This window comes from Pleurodeles waltl, chromosome 8, assembly GCF_031143425.1.
Source record: "Pleurodeles waltl isolate 20211129_DDA chromosome 8, aPleWal1.hap1.20221129, whole genome shotgun sequence".
Lineage (NCBI taxonomy): Eukaryota > Metazoa > Chordata > Amphibia > Caudata > Salamandridae > Pleurodeles > Pleurodeles waltl.
Genome location: NC_090447.1, coordinates 1368245061 through 1368267253, shown reverse-complemented (window position 1 = coordinate 1368267253; position 22193 = coordinate 1368245061). Strand labels below are relative to the sequence as shown.

The 22193-nt window shown below is 39.3% G+C and overlaps 1 protein-coding gene across 6 annotated transcripts in view; it reads left to right on the top strand.

Moving 5' to 3' along the window:
• Positions 1 to 22193, top strand: part of CNTN5 (contactin 5) — a 3179309-nt gene that overhangs the window by 1018002 nt on the left and 2139114 nt on the right. For all 6 annotated transcript variants that reach the window (XM_069202389.1, XM_069202386.1, XM_069202392.1 and 3 more), the window contains one exon: positions 10646 to 10789. The gene's annotated coding sequence lies outside the window, so the exon portion shown is untranslated. The remainder of the gene's footprint in view (positions 1 to 10645; positions 10790 to 22193) is intronic.

The following is a 22193-nucleotide window of genomic DNA, read 5'->3' as shown; positions in this document are numbered from 1 at the left end:
ATATATATATACTGAAGAAACAAAGGTTACAGGGTTGTCAGGCTTACATTTTACACAGACAAAACCATAGAAATTCAGTAGTTTAGTTATCTGAGCTAACTATAACTGACACCCCCACAATACACTGCATATGATCTATTTCACATATTACATCACTCATGACATGGTAAGTGACATTGCTAATGACATCAAAGATGACATCTCAAATGACATCCTTGATGACTTCATTTAGTGAGTGTAACTGTTTTGTAAAGGTTCTGAGACTTAAAGATGTATAAGTTACTACATAAGTTAAATTACTATTCCTTTTTTACTACTGAGTGATAATATTTCTAACATATGTCATCTGATCTATAATACTATTTTTAAAGCAGGTGCATAATTTATCAGTGAACTATACCCTATACTGACACATGTCCCCTGCTGATGTATGTGTATGGTAGTGCTTTGCGACAGTCTGAGCTGTTCATTGAGACTTCACTCCACAGTGATGACTCAGTATAGTTCTTTTTTACGTAACAATAGAAATATGTTTTGGGGAAAAATGCTGGCTCCCAGAAAGCACACAGGTACAACCCAGTGGCAAGAGACAACAGATTTCTGTAAACTGAAGAAAGGGGTATCACACATTGTTGCAACCTTGGCAGTCGATTAAGTCTATTGGGACCACTAAAAGAAGTACTGTAATTTCTATTTGTTTCTAACGCATATTTTAAAACAGTGCTCAAACACCATACAACCGTGAATATGCACATTGCATTTTATCTTCAGTGAAAAGAACTGTGCAGAAAGTTGAGACAAAGCAAACAAACATTGGATGAAATACTTGAATAAATGTCATCCAATGTTATTTACGGTGGTCCTCATTTGACCCGACCCTTTGTGAATGGGACCAAGACTGATTTGCATGTGGCTGTGTCTGTAATGGCAGAGAAAATCTGATGAAAAGATGGATGCGGAGCACAGTAATTTCCAGTGATTTAGGCAATTCAAACATTCATCACTTCATGTAATGACTGGTTGAGTCTCTCTCTCTAGTATATCCAGGCATGGGTGGGTCCTTAGCTGAAGATGTAATAGGAATCAGTCTGCACCTGACAGATGAGGCTCAACAACACTGATACCAGTATAAATTGCTGGTGTTCTTTTTCAGAGTTGGACTTAGCCTGGCAGTTCAATCCAAACTGACCATTGGAACCGGCGAGCTAAGAATCAATGTACTGGAATGCAGCCCAGAGTAATTACCAGTGGCTGATATTAAAGCAAGCATTACATCCATTGCTTTTTTTGCATTGACCCTGTGAGTTTTTTAAGGCATATCTTATCAGTGATAAAGTATTAGGACCCTTTTACAAAACTATTACATAGATGTACAAACATACGCATTAAGAGATTCATATTGACATCACACAACTTTGTACATGTAAATGGATCTTAACGGTGAGTAACTCTCATAAGAGGGGCAGGGTGTTAGCATTTCATAACAGAGGAACACCCACCAAAGTATACATTGATGGGTATATCACCACATCATATGTGGTGTACCGTAATTATTGCACTCTTGTTTTTAACCTTCTTCCAACTTTTTGTATTAGTTCATTGTCCCTCTGCGGTACTTCAAGCATGTTGAGCCATATATTTTTTCATCAGTATTAATTCAGCGTTTACAATTTTGCAGGTAATATTTTACTCTGAAAACTGCTGAATATATACTCCTGCCAAGGGTAGGCAAAGCCAGTTTTCTGGGTCTTTATGATGGATTACCCTTTTCTGGATAGGAGACACACTCTTGACCCTCCCATAACTTTTTTACCTGATTTTGAAATTGGGGGTATTGATCCCAATTATTGTGACATTTTAAAAAAATGGGTGAGAAAAATTAATGTATACCAAAAATACACTTTTAGGAGTGATCAAGCTGCAGTCACTGGCCTGTCATGTTTCTATGTTACTCAGAAAGATCACAAGAAATTTTTAACTATAGTGAAAAATCATACTTGCCCTGGTCCATAACTCCTATTGGCAATCAACATCTAACACTGTCCACTGTTGGCCTAGTGACCTGACGCAATGTCGTATTAGGGCCATTTTTACAGCGGTTGCACGTGGAGTTAATGGAACATCATTTTCAATTAAACACCTAGTGGCTGACAGAAGACAACAATGTGTGGCATCTCTCTCATCACAGAACAATATTCGTAAAAAGAGAACACAATCAAAATTTAATTTAAGTTGGCTTTGTCATGTTAGACGGGTATTTAACCGTAGTAATACAAATGTGACCTAATCGTGTAATTATAGCCAAATCAAATCAAAACAAAAATTGGAGAGTATAACAAATGAAAGTCCTTCCGTGGTGCTGCAATAAAATTTTGGTGTAATCACTGCAGCCTGATGACAATATTTCAGCCAACACGTGTTTCGTCAAGGGAAAACTTCTTTGAATTCCCGAACGACTTCTTCAGGGCTTTTCTTCAAACCAGTCTCAAAGTTAATATTGGCCAACCGTTATTAAAGATACGGTAACTAAATCTGTAATCTTACATCAAGTATCAAGCCGTGGACAGATATAACCATCTTCTGTATCAAGCTCCAACTTTGAAAAGCCGTATCAGCGTTGACTGTGCACAAAGCATACACGAAGCATACACAGAGGAGACGCGTACTCGCGTCGTGTATGCTTCGTGCACAGTCAACGCTGAGACCTAGTGGCTTACTCCTGGTAAGCAGTCCTCAGCCCAACACTTAAATAATGGGACAGAAAAAGCAAGAAACAGTTAGGAGATATTGCCATGAAAACATGAAACGTCTTACAAAGGCTCTCTGTAAGACATTGCCATGGACCTATTAAGCTTTCATCTCAGTCAATCACTGGTATTTTCTAATGATTTTGTCTGTTACTCTGAAACTCCACAACAAGAAACCAGTATTGTGTTTGTCTGCAAACTGCAGTGATCACAGCTTTCTGGAGTTAATTGCTTGATAACAGCATATGTGATTTGGAGATTTTAAGAACAGAAAACACATTTTCCATTCCTTGGCTTGTCTTGGTTTTACTAAAGAGATTTCTCATCAGTTAACTGGCTTTGTAAATGAAAAAGGGCCTCTGCCCACTTACTTTATCAGTCAAATGCACAGTATTAGTAAATACAACAGGTTGTTTTTTTTGTCCTTGCACTTACATGGCAAAAGTCCCTTTTTGACAACTCAACTAAAAACTTGTTTTCCTTCCAGACCTAAATTAGGAGTCCTGTAACCTTCAAAGTTGCCTTTTCTTCTACTTTAAATGTATTTCATTTGGGACATTGCGTCGAGGTTGATAGTATATTAAAGGTTCCAGTAGCAATGAAGAAGCTATATGTTTACTGTTTATTTTATCAGAGCACAATACACACTGGTATCATTATGATCACTTCTCTAATCCCCTAAAGTCTCCATTCGATTCTTATCTTCAAGTTCATTCATTTTCAGAAGACCTAACACCTGCTCTAGAGCCATATGCATGCTGCAATGTCACTTTACTTTCCAATATTAAGAATGTTATTGCTTATAGTAATACACACAGAAAATAATATTCTGTCTTGAGAGTAATTATATTTTCTGCAAGTCCAATGGACTAATAAACACCAGAGCTCTTCTACCAAACCTGAATAGTTAAGCCCGCTTCAAACTCATCGGAATCTATTGATGGGAGCAATTGTGATAAGCAGAGACAATTGTACACGGTCTTTGGATGGATGAAACACACAGGTATTATTGAGGTAAAATGTGACATCAAGAACAAGCCTTCATACACATGAAAGCAAAGGTCATGCATCAAGGCCATGGTTATAGGCCGCGCCCCAACTCTGAACTTCACAAATCCATGAACTTGATTTGGGATGAGTTGACAAAAAGCACCACCCATGTCTTTGGTGCTTCCTTTTATGCTAGTTGTTCATCTACTTGGTTATAGCTGGTAGGCAATCGTAGAGCAGATAGGCAATGTGAACTGGATTTTGTTTAGCCTTATGAAATACGGTGGGTTGTTAGTAGGTATTTGGTAATGAAACCCAACATTGATACATAATAAAGAAGACACTAAGGAAAAATTAATTGGGGTAACATAAGAATTCAAATTGCCTTAAACGCTGCTAGTTGTGAATCTGAAACATGCTCTTCCTAAAAATTGTCCAATGCAACATCTGCAGCAAATAAGCTGTCAAGAGGGATGGTGAAGAAATATTCACATGGCATATCCTATATTTGGAAACACCTGAAAACCAAACGTAGAGAGACATAGCAAAACATAAGAAAGAGGGAAGGTGGTGCTCCATCAGCAGCAAATTGACCATGTGTGGGACCCTTACTGCTTGACCAGATAGTTACCATGCCCATTGTTTTACCAAAACAGGAAGACATGGCCACTCATTGTAGCAAATGCAATATGCCAGTTGCACACAAAAATGTTGCCTGTTGACCAGTTTATGGATGTTGTCTACAAGCATAATTCTCACCACACCATTCCATCTTCCATTCCTCTTTAAACACAAGTAGATATCTGAGAAGCAAATACAGAATATATTTACCTTTATATTTCTTATTACATCATATAATATCAGCAAGTGAGCAGCTACATAAATGGTTATGTCAGTGTGTAACAGCCTGTGTAAGTGTTTACGTATGGGTGAATAAATAGCTATATGATTGGCTGTATGGGTGGTTGACTGGGTGTGTCAGTGGTTGAGGGGATATGTGAGTGAACGTATCACGCCCTATATTAATGTGTCACTGGATGTGTAACTAGCTGTGAGCAAGTGTGAGTGAGTGTGTTAGTGACTGTATGGGTGTCTAAATGGCGCTGTAAATGGCTGTATGGATTGGTTACAGGCTGTGTTAGTGAGTGTGTGTGGATGTGTAGCTGTGTGTGCAAGTGGCTGTGTTTACGGTGGATACATAAATGCTGTGTAGGTGTGTGAGTGAATGTGTAAGTGCCTCTGTCCCTGTCTGGCTGGGTGTGTGAATGACTATGATTTTGTAAATAGGTATGTGAGTAGCTGTAAAGGTGTATAACTGGGTGTATGGGTATGTAAGTGCATGTATAACTAACTGAGTGCTGTGTACTTGAATAGGTTCATAGTTGCATGAGTGAGTGTGAGAGTGCATGCGTGAATGTGTGAATGACTGTCAGTGGATGTATGTGTTAGTAAATGGATGTATGAATCGTCTTACCGGTATGCGACTGACAGTGTCAGTGACTATCTGTGTATTTGACTACTGGGTACATAAGTGCTTTTATAGGAGTGTAACTGGGTGTGTAAGTGCATGCCTGACTGTGAGTGGGTGCAGATTACATAGATTTAAATTATATACCGTAAGCAAGTTCCCACATCTAATTTCAAACATCTTTATTCATATCAGTTTAATAAAACAACTATTTTCAGTATAACAATTACTCTTCCTCTTTTGCATCTCTATTTGTTTTACTTAATGTTCTAACCTCCTTTCTATTTTGCCTTTTACTGTGTCTAGAAGCTACACGCTATCTTCAGCTTATATACACTTAGAGATTGTTTTTAAATGTACTTTGTTATAGTACAACCTAATTCACATACCTGTAAAGTAAAGGTCTTTGCTGCTGTCCAACTTTTATGTTAATGTCACTTAATATCTTTTTTCCACTGCAGATCTCAAGTCAGAAATATGGCAATCCCCATTCCAGTAGAAAAGTACTAATAATGGCTACGTTTGCCACTACGCTTTCTCTCATTCTGCTGTACTTAGCAAATCTCAGACTTCCTTCCATCTTTTATTTTTGATGTACCACTTCTAAATGGGCACTCTTTGTTAACCCTTTCCATGTTAACTGTAAAGAATCCCAAATCAGCACTCATCGTTTTCGCCCCTCTTGTGATCCGCAGGCGATCCGCTGATCCAAATGGTAGCCCGTAAAAGCATTCAACATTGTGCTCTCAATGGTTTTTACTTTGTAAAATATTGTCAATTACAAGACATACACTCCCAATTGAGCAATTTTTCTACACCAGTCTTTTCAGTTTCACACTGCAATCTCTTTAGTTCCCTTCCCCCACACTCATTAAGCTTTGTTTCCATAGTAAGCATGTCTGCAATAGTCTTTGCCTACTAGTAGGTTGAAAGTTCACAAGACTTTCTCTCAACAGCATACTAGCTTCACATTAACTGTAGCAGGTGTGGTTGACTGTTTGCAGTTTCAAGCATATCCCAAACAACATATTTGTTTTTATATTTCCAAAGCCAATCCGTGTTAGTTAATTTCTATAATATATATTTTAAGCTATTTATATTACCTACGGGCGATCACCAGTAAGTAGTTATAGTTAGAACCTAGTTTCCATAGGGAAAGCATCCTTTGGTTTGCTAAAACTTTGGTGCCATTTGACCAATCTTTACAACATTTTCAAAACTAAACTAGTTTGCCAGCCACTTCAGCTGCTCTATGTAATATTGTGGGTAATTAATCAAGCTGGGACTGAGAAAAAGGGGCATTTTACTCATGCAGTTTCCCACACGGATCTTAAACACGACTACAGCCTGAACTGCTGAATGGAATTACTCTAAATTTGACAGAAAGCAATAGATCGTGGTCCAAAAAGAGCGCTTTTTGTAATTTGGTGTAAATCTGTTAGTAGTTATTAAAGTAAAAAGATATGTGTATATCTTGACACACTGATCTGGGCAGATTCACAGATCCATGCACCAACAGGAATGTAGGGGTTATCTGTCTGCAACATGAGAAGAAAGTTGCAGCCACCATTTTAGTTATCAGGACTTAGTTCCCAGTGTGGAAAATTAAATGTAAAAGTGATAGAAGGGGTCAGGGTAGAAGTACTTTGACCCCGTGAGACTAACGGGGGGAAGGGCAGGGACTGTGAATAATCCTTCATTGGCAAGAAATTGTCCAAAAGTGTGTTTTTTTGTTTGTTTTTTTTGTTGTTTTTTTTAAAGCTCACTTTGGTCCTCTTGGATCCTTACAGATTCTGGAGGATTAGGGGAGCCAGACCCCAACCAAAAAAAACATATAAACGTTCCCATATACCTACTCACACACCTGCTTACATATCCACACACGTACAGCCACTCACACACCCACTCACAGACCGACACAGCACACACACACACACACACACACCTACTCACACCCTTGCCCACTTACACAACCACACAACCACTCAGACACCTATACAGCCACTCACAGAACCACACAGGTACTCACTCCCCACTCATACAACCAGGTTACAGGGACATTCTAGTTAGGAAATAGCATAAAAGAAACTTTAGAAATTCACTGAAAAAACAAAGGTTACAGGGATGTTACAGTTAGGAAATAGATTTTTTTTTTTTTTTTAATTAGAAATTCACACACAAAAAGTAACAGGGACGTTATATTTCTGTTCTGATTTTACCATAAACCCTAGAAATTCAGCAGCTATAGTTATAATTATCTCAAGAAAATGTAACTTGTGCCCTAAGGTCACTATAACCCATGCCCTTGTCATGCGATGCTAATTACCCCACATATTACATCAATCAAGACATCCTATATGACATCATTGATAACATCACTGCAACATTTTCAGTAAAACTATTGATGAGAAAACTGTGCATGGAGGGGGCGAGAGTTATATTTACCGTAGGGCAAGAAAAGTAGGTGCCAGTGCCAGGCACTACCCGCTGGTACTTTACGCTGGCTGCAGAAATCTTGAACCAGCGCTTTTATTCCAGTCTCTCACAAAAGCTGAATGAAAAAAAATGAAAAAGGACATGCCTTGAAACTCCTTGAAGAAATGTGGGTGCTCACTGAAAGCAATTTGTGGTTTTCTCCATGTAAGTTTACATTTTAAGAAACATATCCTAATGTAGAGTAATTAAATATCCACTGCTCTGTAGCAACTGTTTGTGTTCCTGTCATCATGGTGTGATAAAAGCTTCATTTTATGTTTGGCTATGAAATACGCCATTGAACCGTAACTTTTATGGTCATGAAGTAATGTTAATAACATAGTTGATAGGATAAATATTGATCCAGCTCTAACAAGCGGTAAAATTAATTTGTGTAGCAGGCAGGAAAGCTCTGTTGTTAGTCCACCCGCTGTTGGAACTTCTGCTGATGAGTAACATCAAATTGGTTGCCACTTATGCTACCGTAATGCAGTGCATAAGTGCAACATGAAGCCCTATATAAAAACTGGCTAAAAACCAGCTATCATTACATGTTCGAATGGAAAAAGCTTCCTTATAGGTTTTTAGAAGGGGATAATTGGCCCATTTTGTAAAAACTAATGTGCAATAATATGCAGAGAAATAAAAGGGACATAAAGAGACTCCTTCCGTGTTTTTTGGACAAATTGCGAAAATGATATCGGAAGATGAATGGTGTTTGCAGTGCTATTTCTCCTACAGCAATTCCCTTTGCTGTTCTTTGTGCTAGTGATGCATAGCAATGGCAGTAATGGAGATCAGCGCGGTAGACTTTTCCATAGGTAGTGTTTTCCAGGTCATTTAATTCCTTCAAGTGTCTTCAGAGCCTTCCCGCAGAGCTAATGATAACGGATTGCCACGTTCTGCTGCTCGTGGTGACCTGCTTTGCTAGGTGAGGGAATTTCTGCCTACTCAACAATCTGTGTAAAACATGGCCCCGAATAGCTGCTATGATCATTCACTAACTATGTTACTCTCAGTGCGAACATTCTCCCTTCGCTGTTACAGAACTACTTTTCAGGAACAGATATGGCCATTGTTAAAGGCGGCCTGGTCGTCTTCATTTCGTGGTGCCCAATTACAGTGGTGTGGGGCTAAGGTCGCACATGACCTTTCTGGCCCAAAAATAGAGGGATGAAGAGGTCTCGAAAATATGCCAGCCAAATCTTGGTTTACTCCGTAAAGTGCCTAAATGTGATGAGCTTTACAACTAGAGCACAAAGGGTTGCATTTTGAGACTGTTTTGGTTATGTGCAAATACTGTAGCAAAAGGTATAATACGTATACATTTCTCGCTTTTCAAACCCACCATTGAAGAACCAATCCGTATAATGATATTATAATATATAGCAAGAACCATGCCTCCAGGGCACATCTTTTCAGAGCAGTAACATTTGCAGACTGTGCACCATGTTTAAAGTGCGCACTCAGCAAGTTTTGTTGAGGAGGAAAAACACTGCAGGAGTATGTTTACTTTGCACAAAAAGAAGTTGGCCCCGATGCACAAGGAATTATACAACTTGGGGTTGATTTAACATTTTCCCTCCCGGTTTTCACCATGCCTAGCAGGGGGAGCGGGGGGGGGGGGAAGGGGGAGATGGGCTGGGAACAGGGTGGAATATCCTCACAATAACTCAGCGATTTTGTGGCCCAAGGTGGATGGTGTTGTGGTGGACATACAGACAAAGTTCCTGACTGTCATAGGAAACTGGGTTTGGTGAGGGTTAGAGGACCACCTCTAGACAGCGTCTCTCCCCCCTCCACCAAACAGAAATAGTGCCCAAAATTAGGTCTTCATTAAAAAAAAACACCTTCTGCATTCCCTTATTCTAGTAATTCTACCCCAAAAAAGCTCTCTGCATTTTCATTCCGACAAATCCTCTGAAGAAGAGATTAGCAATGCATCCAGGTGTATAACTGGTGATGCGTCACGTGACCATACATATGCCGTCAGATGATCGATGTAGTGATATCAACTGGTTCATTCGAAAGCAGAGTATATTGCAAGAGAAGCTCATTAGAGGGCGCACACGGAAGACTAGATTATTTCACACTGTTTTAAAAGGCTGTTTCAATAGAACTCTCTTGCATATTTAAGAAATGAAACAATGAGCCTTGAAGAAATGGTTTGGGGCAATAAATGTCTGCGCTGGTTTTATTTAAAGAACAAGATAACTCAAATACACTTGATTGTGACTTTTCTTTTACTTAGATCCTTCAGGTGGGTCACAGGTTTCAAGTCCTTCTCGAGGGAGGCCATGCTCCGACCTTCTAAAGACGTTTCTAGAATTCGATATAACGAACAGGGTTTCAACCGTGCAATGCTAACTGTGTCCCGGCGTCTATAATGAAACCAAAGTAATGAAGCAACTCGGAATATTTCAGTATCAGCATAATACTGAATAAGAAAATGTAATATGCACTTTTCTAATCTTAGAGTGATCTATGGTTTAAACTTTCCCACGGTGAACCATGCTTCTTAAAAAATACATTCTCATGTGCAAGACCCTTGGTGGTGACACCTGAAGAGGGAGACTGGAGGTTGCAGCTCTTTGTTTCCAAGAAATTAGGGCCCATATTTATACTTTTTTAGCGTCGCATTTGAGTCATTTTTTGACGCAAAAGCAGCGCAATCTTACAAAATACAATTGTATTTTGTAAATTTGCGCCAATTTTGCGTCAAAAAACGACGCAAATGCTGCGCTAAAGAAGTATATATATAGACCTATATCAAACCGTCTGTCAAACACTTTTAACCTCCATAGTTAGATGAACTTAAGGAATGCCTAACAGAGCGGTGCTCAATTTATCAACCAGTTAAGAATAAAAGTATGAGCCACCCAAGCCAAGATTGAATTTTAACTTGCGATCTATTGCTCTGTCATGTTTGAACATCCTCTCACACCCTGTCTTTTTTCTTCAACAGCTGATCTCTCCCTCATTTCCAGTCTTGGCTCTGTGACCAATCAATTTGGATGGAAACAAGAGTTTTGCTGACAGGCTGGACCACTTGCCTCATCAACCCAGGAACTCTGAGCTGGTCTTCGTGTACATCCTAGTTCTGTACAAGGTAAGGGAAATGCTCATCTGTACGGGTTTGATGCTTTCAGGCAGCTTCCTGTTTGTTTACCTTTGAGGATCATCATTATGTAAATCCCACACTGCAGCTTTGATTCAGGCAGTGATAGGCATGAGCATGGCTTTACCTCACTGAAAGTCTCATTTGTTATTTGTTAGGTACAGAACGTACCATAGAGGGGACTGGAAAGCTAGACAGTTGCATATAACTTCAGCAGGTCTTGCACATGTCTTGCGAAAGGAGCACTAGAGCTAGATCATGATAGAGTGCTCTTGAGGATGGCTTGTTTAATAAAAAGCTATTTAAACTTGAGGCTTGATACTACACGGAAGTGGGGCTTAATATTAAGCTTGAGACATTCCAGCTATGTTTTCCTGCCTTAACAAAATTGGCACTTATAGCATGTGGAATTGCAGTCTTTATTTCAAGGTCTTTGAATATACCTCTCCTAGATCTCTGCAGATCCCTGAGATTTGGGGGGAATGTGGGTATTGCTTATGTGCCCCCAACCTCCCTGTCTGCTGTCAGCGACAAAGCCACGATTGAGCTTCTATCATTCTCATGCTGACTCTCCCTCTCACCATGATGGTGGAGAATGTGGCTTTGAAGATGGAATGATAGGAAGGACACAGAGAGTGGTGGGGGAGGGTGTCATGGTGCACAACATTTATTTTGTGTTGGTAAAAGGTGAGGGGAAAGTAGTGCTGTGGGTGGGTGTGGAAGGTGGCAGGGCACTGGAGCTATTTTGTATTTGGGCGGGTGAGGATGGTTCTCCTAAGAGGGAGAGTATCAGAATGCCACGTGCAGAAGTTTAAATATAGCCACAGGATAGTGGGTGGCAGGACATCAGACACTTTGAAGGGGTGCAAAGGGTTGTTAGGCTATCTTGTGCTTTGTTTCCCTATGAATCCTCAGTCCCTCTGCTGCTGGATTAAAAATACAAAGAGGATTTGGTATGCATACACTATATCATATTTTAGGTAGGCAATTTTCAGTAATGTGGAGGTTTAAGCTCGAGGTTACAAGTGACATCATGGAAAACTGGAGCTTTGTGCTTTTCTACTTGATATAAATTGGAGGTCCATATTGTAAACTAACCCTGTTATTAGCAGAAACATGCCAATAATTTTATACAGTTTTTTTTTGAGGCATCCAAATATTTGCAACAAAAAATCAGATTCTGCTGATAGAAAGATAAAATGTACGTTTGATATGTATTTCTTTTGGGCAGAGGATTGGCGTGAGGGGGAATGGAAAGTCAGGCAGTTGCAATATAATGCCAGAGAGCATGTCGTGGAATGCGTTGGAAGAACCAGCAGCAATAGATGCACTTGAAGCAGACCTTTTGACAGTGCCCAGGATGGCAGTAGCATTAACAATACTTGGCCAATATTTCACTGAATCTGTGGCCTTTGAAAAAAAAAATATTTTAACGAGGTGAGGCACTGAATACCTGTGCAAGAAATGTCACCTGTATGTAGCCTTCATTGACTTAAAAGCTGCCTTTGATATGGTCCCAAGGGACCAATTGTGGAGTGTCTTGGAGAGCTATCAACTCGATGGAGAAATATTAAGTCTGATAAGGTACTTACATGAGGGGACGTATGCCAAAGTTCGCTGGTCCCAAAGTGGTGATCTAACACAAGCTATACCTGTTAATAGGGGGGGTGAGACAAGGGTGCATTTTGGCCCCAACATTGTTTAACCTCTACATTAACGGTGCGGCAGACCAACTACTAAAATGTAAACATGACGCCCCAAAGCTAGCTGGATCCTCTGTTCCCATTTTAATGTTCGCTGACGACACTTTACTAATTTCGAGAACACCTATGGGCTTGCAAAATGAATTGGATGCTTTTTATCAATTCTGTCTTAAAAGAGATCTTGAAATAAACCCAATCAAATCAAAGTTTATGGTTTTTAATCCGCACAAATCTTTTAGGGGGAAAATGACTATAGCAGGCAAATTAGTGGAGAAAGTCAGTCAATTTGATTATCTGGGGATTAGATTAAGTGATGACCAAGGATGGTCGGCGCAGATTGAAAAGAGTTCGATGGCCCTTAGGCAGAGGTCAACAGTGATAGGGAGGAAAATTGCCAATATCTCAGAAGGGGAGATATCACCTGCTATTACTGTTTACAAAGCAGCGGCAGTTGCAGCTTCAATCTATGGTGCTGAGCTTTGGGGACACACTAATTCTAGGTGTTTGACTATAGTAGAAAATCGCTTTTTAAGAAATTTATTACGATTGCCAATGAGTACCCCTTTCATCCCCTCAGATTTGATTTAGCTCTAAATGAGATACACAACGTAATTGCATTAAGACCACTTAAGTATTGGGTTCGCCTTTGGACCTCTGAGCATCTGTCTACTCTCCAGATAGCGTTAGAAGAGTTCTTAGTAGATGATTCTGTAGTAAAGATCCCATGGTTGAGACACATTAGAGATATGTGTAAACTTCTTAATATGGAAGAGGTCTGGAGTGCTCCTCAGAATCTGACCAAGGAAGTAAAAGACCGAATAAAAAGGTGTTATTGGGAGAATATTTTGTTCCAAACATGGTATAATTGTAAAGGAAGTCGGACCTTGCAGTTTTTAGACCATAAATGTAGTCCTAAATTTGAGGTATATATGGACAATGTAAATCCCCCCTATGTTAAAGCGCTTTATATTAAATTCAGGTTAGGGATCCTCCCGCTCAAGACATTTACTGTGAGATGGAGAGCGGAGGACCGGAATTTAATATTTTGTCATTTTTGTAAAAAAACTACAGAGTCACTCGCGCACTTTATGTTCTTTTGCCCTAGATATATGGCCCGAGGAAGAAGTGGATTGCCCCGTTATGCAGACTATGGGGGATAAGGGAATGGAAAATAGCATTGCGATTGATGATAACTGATACAAATGATAAAATAGTATTTTCAGTTGCAAGATATCTGCAAAGTGCATGGGCTATAAGAACTAGAGAGTTGTTATAATTGTCTATTTTAAAAATTGGTCTTAGTTATTTATTATAATAATTTATTATTCGATTTGATTGGAACAAGATAACGAGTTATTAACTTTTTATATTTAAAATGATAGAATTTTAAGATTTAAAGAATAATAATGTTTGTATTGTATTGTCTTAAAATCATGTGATTTTAAAATTCATTTAGGATTTTAATATGTATAATATGGTATTTCGTTTATTTTTTCCTTCCACAAATCAATATGTTATGGTGTTAATTGTTCACTTTTATGGCTTTTTAGCCGAAATAAAGTATTTGTTGTTTGTTGTTGAATACCTGTGCAATAGGTAACAAAGCACCTGACATATAAGAAACATGTATACACTATCATTGCAAGGCAGGTGGCTTCGATGATCTCTGGCTAGAAATAGAAGAAAACACTGGTATGTCTGATCATTTCCTTCAATGCAGCCAGGTGTATTGTCAATGAGAGAGGCACTTCCGCTATTAAATTATGACATTCAGAATGATCAACAAACACTCCATTTCCTCAGTACCCTTCATGTCCAAGCCCAATTCTTAGAAGTCAAAGAACCTCAAGTGTAAGGGGAGCTAAGAGAAGACTGTATGCCTGTGCTCAAGAATCAGACAATTATGCACGTACATTTTAAGAAAGACGTCTAACTCATCTATTGGTGTGTGAGTGATGGTCTTTTGGTGGACTTCAGATATGCCATTGTGGTTGTGATTGTTGACAACTGCTGGTTCTTCATTGTGGAGTGCAGTGGAAAGTACAAAGTTGACAATTAAAAGTATACCACTACACCGTGTTCTCTAATTTCAAGAGCATTTGTTTATGGACAGAGTAAAACATGTCTGTTGCATTTGGGCTGCTGAAATGAAGTTAGTGTAGGGCATTTAGAAGTTTCTTGAGGACATTGGAGGTTGGCGAGGCCTCCTTATGTTTGGTTTAGTAGTCTTCCCAGGCTAGCATTGAGAATCTCAGTATTGGAATTGGAGTACATTTCTGTATTTCTCTGTACTTCAAGGAAACAAAAACTATCCTGTTGCTATTACTACATGGGAGAATTTGGATTGTTGGTTGACTGAAATGTTAACTGTGGTCAAGCAAGAGCTACAATCCCTATCAGTATCAACCACAAAAGTCAAAACAAAACTAAATAAATGTGTGCTTAACACTCTAGGAGCTTAGCACAAAATCAGTCAGGCTTAACCTAAAGGCAATGTGTAAAGTATTTATGCAGCACACAAACATTAATCAAGGAAACACAACCTAAGAAAAATGCCACACCAATTTAGAAAAATAGATTAAACGTTAATAAACGATTTAACACCAAAATGACAGAAATCCAGTCAGTAGAACTGGAGATATTTTTTTTTTCAATTGTTAAGTAAAAACTAGAGCCTAAAAGATCAGAGCTCCACTCACAGATATTTATTTGCTCGAGACCGGGTCAAAGTAGAAAAATATGGCAGACCACTACAGAGATACAAGAAGTGGATTGGGCTTGGTAGGTGCTTACTTTTGTACTTAGAGGAAATTTTGGAGAAAAAGTTCTGTGGAGGTGAAGTTCAGTGGGATGCAAGGCTGCAGGCGGTGTCAAAGGGGAGACCATCATCATCAGGAAGCCGTTGAACGTAGCTGCAGTGAAGATTTCTTCATTCTGATTTAGTCCATTTTTTAGAACTCTAAAATCTCCAGCGGAGTGAGGTAGGAGGCTGTAGCAGACTAGAGTTCCAGGAGGCTGGGTACCCCTTTGGTGTAGGACCAGTTCTTAATTTGAGCCGGTTGCTGGTGGGTGGCACCAGCACTTATATTTCCACAATGGACATTTCCCTAAGGCCAACAGAAGGAAATACAAACAAACTGAAAAAACATAGGCAAATTAACACTGAAATTCCATCACCCAGAGAAAAGCAGATATCTGTAAGAGTGAGATAATGGGGCAAGGAGTGCCTGGCAGTGAATTAAAGAGACCCAAGATGAATTCTGGACTACAACCCCTAGATATTCATGCTCTGACATGTTATAGTGCTAGTTACTGGTGTCTGAGCAGCGCTTTGGGCACCAGCACTTATAATTTTACAAATAAAGCACTGTGAAAGACCATTGTACAGGATTTGCTACTGCAGAGAAAAAGGTAGTGGGAGTAGCCACGATCCTCCTTAGACCTGACCGACGATCCAACCTGGGCAGAGAGAGAAGCAGGTTGATCCTGTTCTTTGCTTGGTTCTCAGAGCAAATTCTTAGACAGAAATGCTGTCACACGTTTTCTGTTTGGGCTATCTGGCCAACATTAGCACCACTGCTGACTGTCTCAGAGTGAGGGGCACCACATGGGGTGTTATGACTCACTCAGACTGGGTCCAGGGGCAGATTTAAGGCTGTGGGGCCTGTTATGTCACTGTGGCTCTGAACAGGAAGCCAGCAAACATGCCCTTGGAGTCACTCTTGTACCCATTGGGCCACAGTCGCAGGCAGTCCTCTGAGAGACCTCCCGCAGGTTCAGAAAGTGAACTGAATACTGGGTTTTTACATATGGTGCCTTCTGTGAAGAGGGATATATTTGTAGCAGTTTCTCTTTTGAAATGATTGGAAATTCCTGACTTTCCAGGCTGGCTACAATGTAAATGCAGTGGCAGCAAGTCCTTTGTGTGAAGGCAGAGCACAGCCTATTCAATTGCAAGTGGGGCTGTACCCAGCTCTGTCCCACTCCCCTCCTGCCATCAGATGGGCCATTTGGACACAGCTAATCCCTCTATTGTGGGCCTGTCTGGGAGGAATTAACAAAGACCAACTGCCAACTACACCCAGTCAGTCAACTGTAGCAATTCATTAATTATGTCATTTTTGCTGTGTTACTTGTTTGCCCCTTTGTGTACCTGCATTTTTTGTTTGGCTGAGGTCACTGCCCATCCATGTGCACAAATGCTAAAACTGAGAAATTATTGCATTGTGACTGGGTGTTCATGAAGCATTGTGAGTGCATTAGTCCAATCTGATTAAAAAAACAAAAAAACAAAAAAAACCTTGCTTATGCATATTAACTGCAGAATACGGTCATACATGTCATGACATAGAATCCAATAATGCCCTGAGATGTTAGGATTATATTTTTGACTGCCAGGGTACTGCTGGAAGGGCTCTGTTAATTGTGAATCTTTTGATGCAACGTCTTATTAACATCATCTGCGTTGGAAGTCTCTCCAAAGTTTTATTCAGCACTGAACCTCATATGTTTTCTTCTGCGATCGGCTGAGTGATACCAAATCAGACCCTGTTGCCATGTCTTCTGTATATGGTATGACAATGTCAACTGTCTTTACCCTGACATGCAGCTCACCTGCTTCTAAGAACTGCTAAATTATTAATATATCACTCCTAGGATACATTTTTCACACATTGTGCTATAGTGTAAACCATTCACACAGTTTCTCCATTTAGGTGGGGTTGCATGTTTCACGGAAAATCTGATATCATTTACTGGCAACCATTTGCCCTGCTATAAGACTGGATTTCATGCTCCATAAATGTAAGCAATTCCGTATTGGTATTGTAAATGTAGTTTGGCCTGTGACACTGTAGGGGGAAATAAGATTAGGGCTGCCTGTTTAATTTTCATCACACTTGAGCTATCAGATATAGGGTGTCTAATCCAATTGTAGCTGAGGTATTGACACAGTTTCACCTCCCACCTTTTGAAGAGTGGCTAGAAGAAATATGTGGATCATGTTTGAAAGACGCACACTAGGTTTATGAAAAGCAATAGAGTGGTGAGTGTGGAATTCTATGTTTGACTTTGGCTCACATTCTCAAGAAGATTGCTTCTCAAAGCAGACTTCTTTAAGAAGCTGTCGGCTGTGAAACTGGGGTGTTGCCTCCCATCCTGTCGACAACCCATAATCCTACATTTGCCTGTTGTCAACCTACGTCCTGCATGGCTCACCACTCCACAACCTACCTCGCCCTTCCTCACCAACCACGAAGCCACCCCCGCCACTTGCTATCCTCATTAGCGTTTACTAGTGATCTCAAGAAGATGCCTGCTGCTTAAACATAATATCTTACTTCAGTATATTCCTCCTACCGTGGTCATCCCAGGAGGTCATAGCAGGAGTATAATGGTCTCACATAAGTGAAATCAGAAAACTCCTGCTAGTACCCACATGCTGAAACTGTGCAAACATTCTTGATCATAATTCACAGAATCTGTACTGGCAGAATTTTACTTTCAGAAATTATCTCTCTGTGAATAGTAAATACCCTACATTTGGCTTACTTGCGGCAGCCACAGTTTAAGAAGTCAATGTATGGTTGTTTTTCAATGGGCCACTTCAAAAGTAGGTGCTGATGCACAAAATTGTAAATTTGTTGATTATTAACCAACTTCCTACAGATAATATGCTACTGTAGAAACATGTGCAAGCTTGCTACTATAAGAGGCAGAAGAAAGCTTATGTTACAAGTTTGGGAAGGAGAGGGAAAACTGACATATTTAATGGTAATGAAGAGAAATTATTAATCTTCTGAGAAAAATATGTTCACCTGGGAGAAAAAAGAAAACGTTAAATGTGCAAATTGTATTTGCATAACATATAGGCATGCAGAGCTTTTCACCTGGTGAACAATCTGCATGCAAAATGTCTACTCCTGACCTCCTCCAAGAGAACTATACCTGAATAAGATTTCCCCGAGTGTTCTGGGACTTTTAATCCTACAAAATCTGAAAGAGGCTCCAATATAACAGTTCTAGGAGAAGAACAAATAGTGTTCCAACTTTCCCTATTTGGGTTGGACTTAATGTCTTTCACCTCGTTATTCCTTACACAGCTGTGGTAAAATCTACATAACCAGAGGGTTGAACTTATGATCAACCCTCCCCCCTCCCCCACTCTGAACATATGTTATGATTTAATCTATCTGAAATGCTTTTGGAATCCTTTCCTTACCACACATGTGCAGTGTCAGATGTCATCCCCTACAGAGGGATGCATAGTTTTTTTTTATCAGGTGGAAAAGAATGGGCATGTAGAAATGGAAACTATTAGTAGAATGTAGGGGCAGGGTTAAAGTAGAAATTACGCTATTACACTGATCCTGTGGAAGGCAAAGCACATAAACAAAAAAGGAAATTAATCCTCATATTTTTTCAGCCAAATTGTTTCCTTAATTTCCAAATGGAATATTAATAGACAGCCTCATTGAGGACAAGCGCACTACTTAGAGCAGTCCAATCCTTTAATGGCTGGACCTCAGTATGTAATGATGCAGGCACAAATGCAAGCAGCAACAAACCGGCGTGTGTGGTCTCTGCCGCTCCTGCAGAGCTGAAAACACCCAGGACAGGCAGTGCACCCGGTTCAAGTGAAGAGGAACAAAGGGAAACGAGAAAAATAAATCAGGTAAGCACATGATTTAAATAAATTAAAATGTAAGGCGCTGAAAGTAATTGTTGAATTATTTGCTCACGTCTCTCTCTTTGAGGTACCTTGGGTATAAAACCCAAACGTAGATTTATGAAAATAGAGAGAGCAAGAGATGAGAGAAAATGAGGGTGAGAGGAAAAAGAGAGGGGGGAAGGGAAAATGTAAAAAGGAGGTCGACCTTTATTATCAAAGTGGAATAGTGCTACAGAGAAAGACAGAAAACGAAAACAAAGTGAGAGGCTGTGAGTATAGCAAAAGCAATTTCAGCAAGATCTATTTAAGGAAAGCAATTAAACAATGAGATGGACACGGGAAATTATATACAAAGTGAGAGAACTTGCAGAACGGTATTTGTGTTTGGCCCTACAGTATTTTATGGTGTTGTCTAGTAAATTGTGCTAGCTCTTCGAATTAAAATGGAAACGTGTTTTGGGTAGGTTTTTGAGGCACCATTGCGTGTGATGAGGATGTTGCATTTCTGCACGTGTTTTCGATTTCAGTTTAATCCCTCCCATGCACTCCAACGATGCATGTTATTTACGATATTTACCCATCAATTTAGCCAATACAAAGCTGTGCAAAAATATCTTTGCTGCAGACTAAATTAAGCAGCATTACAACAGACCACTAGTGGAAAGTGATTACCCTAGAGGCAGTAACAGAGCTCGCAATGATGCTAAAACATTTCATCACTCTGAAATTTTACATTTTATACCAGGGTAAGTGTGCCAAAAGGATTAGCACATGTTTTAAATGTTTACTTGTACATGGTTTATGATGTTGTTAATGATTCGTTTGGGTATTGTTTTAAATTTTCTGCACAGTCGTGCATGGATTAAATAAGGAACAAACTATTAACATTGAATTGAAGCATCTTACCACAGTAACACAATTAGCAACACGCATGAGCCTCGAACTTCGCTCCCAGGTTCCTAACACAGTAAACATTTACTGTCAATAATCCACGCATATCATACTTCACTTTATCCTGTCAGTGGGCAGGGTGGTGGGGGAAACAGGGTACTCTGTCAAGGCCTAGCCGCGACTTTTGATGACACCTTCTTTTTACCATGGTGAGCAAGTTTTATTAAATCTCACCATATCGCCAAATAATTCCCCAGTGCAACACTCAGTTTTTCAGTTTTTCCTCCACATCTCATTATCCTTCCAGTTTATAATTAAGTCATCTAGCCTACTGTCAAGAGCTGTTATGGGTGCTGAAGGCCCCAAGCTCATACTGAGTGAGGGCCTTTGACAAGCATAAGAGCTATAAGTCTATTAGAACATTCCACTCACTGGCTTTGGAATGTAAATTAAAAAGGGAGAAACATAAAAACAAATACTGGACTGTTGGAGCGGAAAGCCTATTCCTGCCCTGCCGGCATGAGCCACTTTGCCTTCGGTAAAGCTTTCAGCAGTCCAATGTTTCCATACCATTTATTGAGATAAAAGCATTCCGTAATTAGGACAAATAAACCAGTTGCTCTAATACAGTTGCTTCGTTAGGTAAAATAATTTTCTTTGCTTTTTTCTTAGTTTGAAGTATTTTTAATAATGTTATATGAATGTTACATAAAATATCAGTCTGATAATTATAATGCCAAATTAACAATACTGTGCAAAACAAGATGGTAATGTATAATGCAATATTGTAGTTTACATCAGCAAGTAATGAAATTATAATGAAGAATATTAACCGTCACAAATGAAGAAATGGAAAAGGAAAAAAAAAACAAGAAGAGGAAGAAAGACAAAAAAATATATTTTATATCCCTAAATAAAATAATCGGAGCATAAACACATTGTTATCCAACTTAATTAGTATGCTAATAAGAAAACCTCAGCATTAATAGTTATTATAAATGTCAATGACTGTACGATGCTAGTATGGATCTCAATATTTAACACATCATATGCTTACCAGTGAATATGACAACCGCTGGCATTTAAATGAGGTGGGCAGAAGGTGAATAACCTGGCCATGCTTCTTGTCATGAGATGGAGGTGGAATTACAGATGATTTTACTTGACTAATACCCGAAAGAAATGATGTAAAATCAATGATTTTTTAAAATGTGAGCTCATAAACAACCAAGGAAACTATCACATAGTTTACAAACAAATGTGTAACCATGATGCGGATTACTTTATAGAGAATATCAAGCTAGAGGCAAATGAAAACAAAAAACAGAGGTCACATCTAGTAATTGTGCTTTCTACAAACTCCTATTCATTCAGTCATACATGTATTTCATGTTACATGTATTTCATGTCTTTACGAACAAATGAAAATTTCAATTCATAGCATCTGCTATAAATAAGCATTTATATTATTGTTGAAAAAAATACTTTTGAATAGTGTAACGAGAATTTTCGCAATTTACTTTAATGTGGTTTAATGTGAAACTTGCAGTGAGACTTTACACCATACTCGTCATGATAAGTGTCAGTTATGCTAGTCTTTTCTGAAAGTGTTAATTTTCTGAATAATTTCCGTAGCTCCTACCTTTACAAAGTCATCTACTTAGTGCAATTTTCTGTTTGAATGTGGAATCTATGCACTATGTTCTATTAACTTGTTTATTCGGTGTATCATGTGTCTTTGAGGTCATATGGTTATCTAAAAGATTAGATTCGGTGCTATGTTGACGTCTGCAGCACCAACGTACACTTTCAAGCAGATTCCTGATTATATGTCAGATTAAAGGGGTGCCAGGCTCAGGAATACCAGTCCACAATGACTGACCATGCTTCTGCCAAGAGATGGCACATGAACCATCAGAAGGTGACTTTAAAGCTTCCCTTTCTGTAAGGAAATGCCTCCTTCCCATGGTTACCCCCTGACTTTTTGCCATTGCTGATGCTAAGTTTTGATTTGAAAGTGTGCTGAGGCCTGCTAACCAGGCCCCAGCACCAGTGTTCTTTCCCTAACCTGTACTTTTGTTTCCACAATTGGCACACCCTGGCAACCAGGTAAGTCCCTTGTAACTGGTAC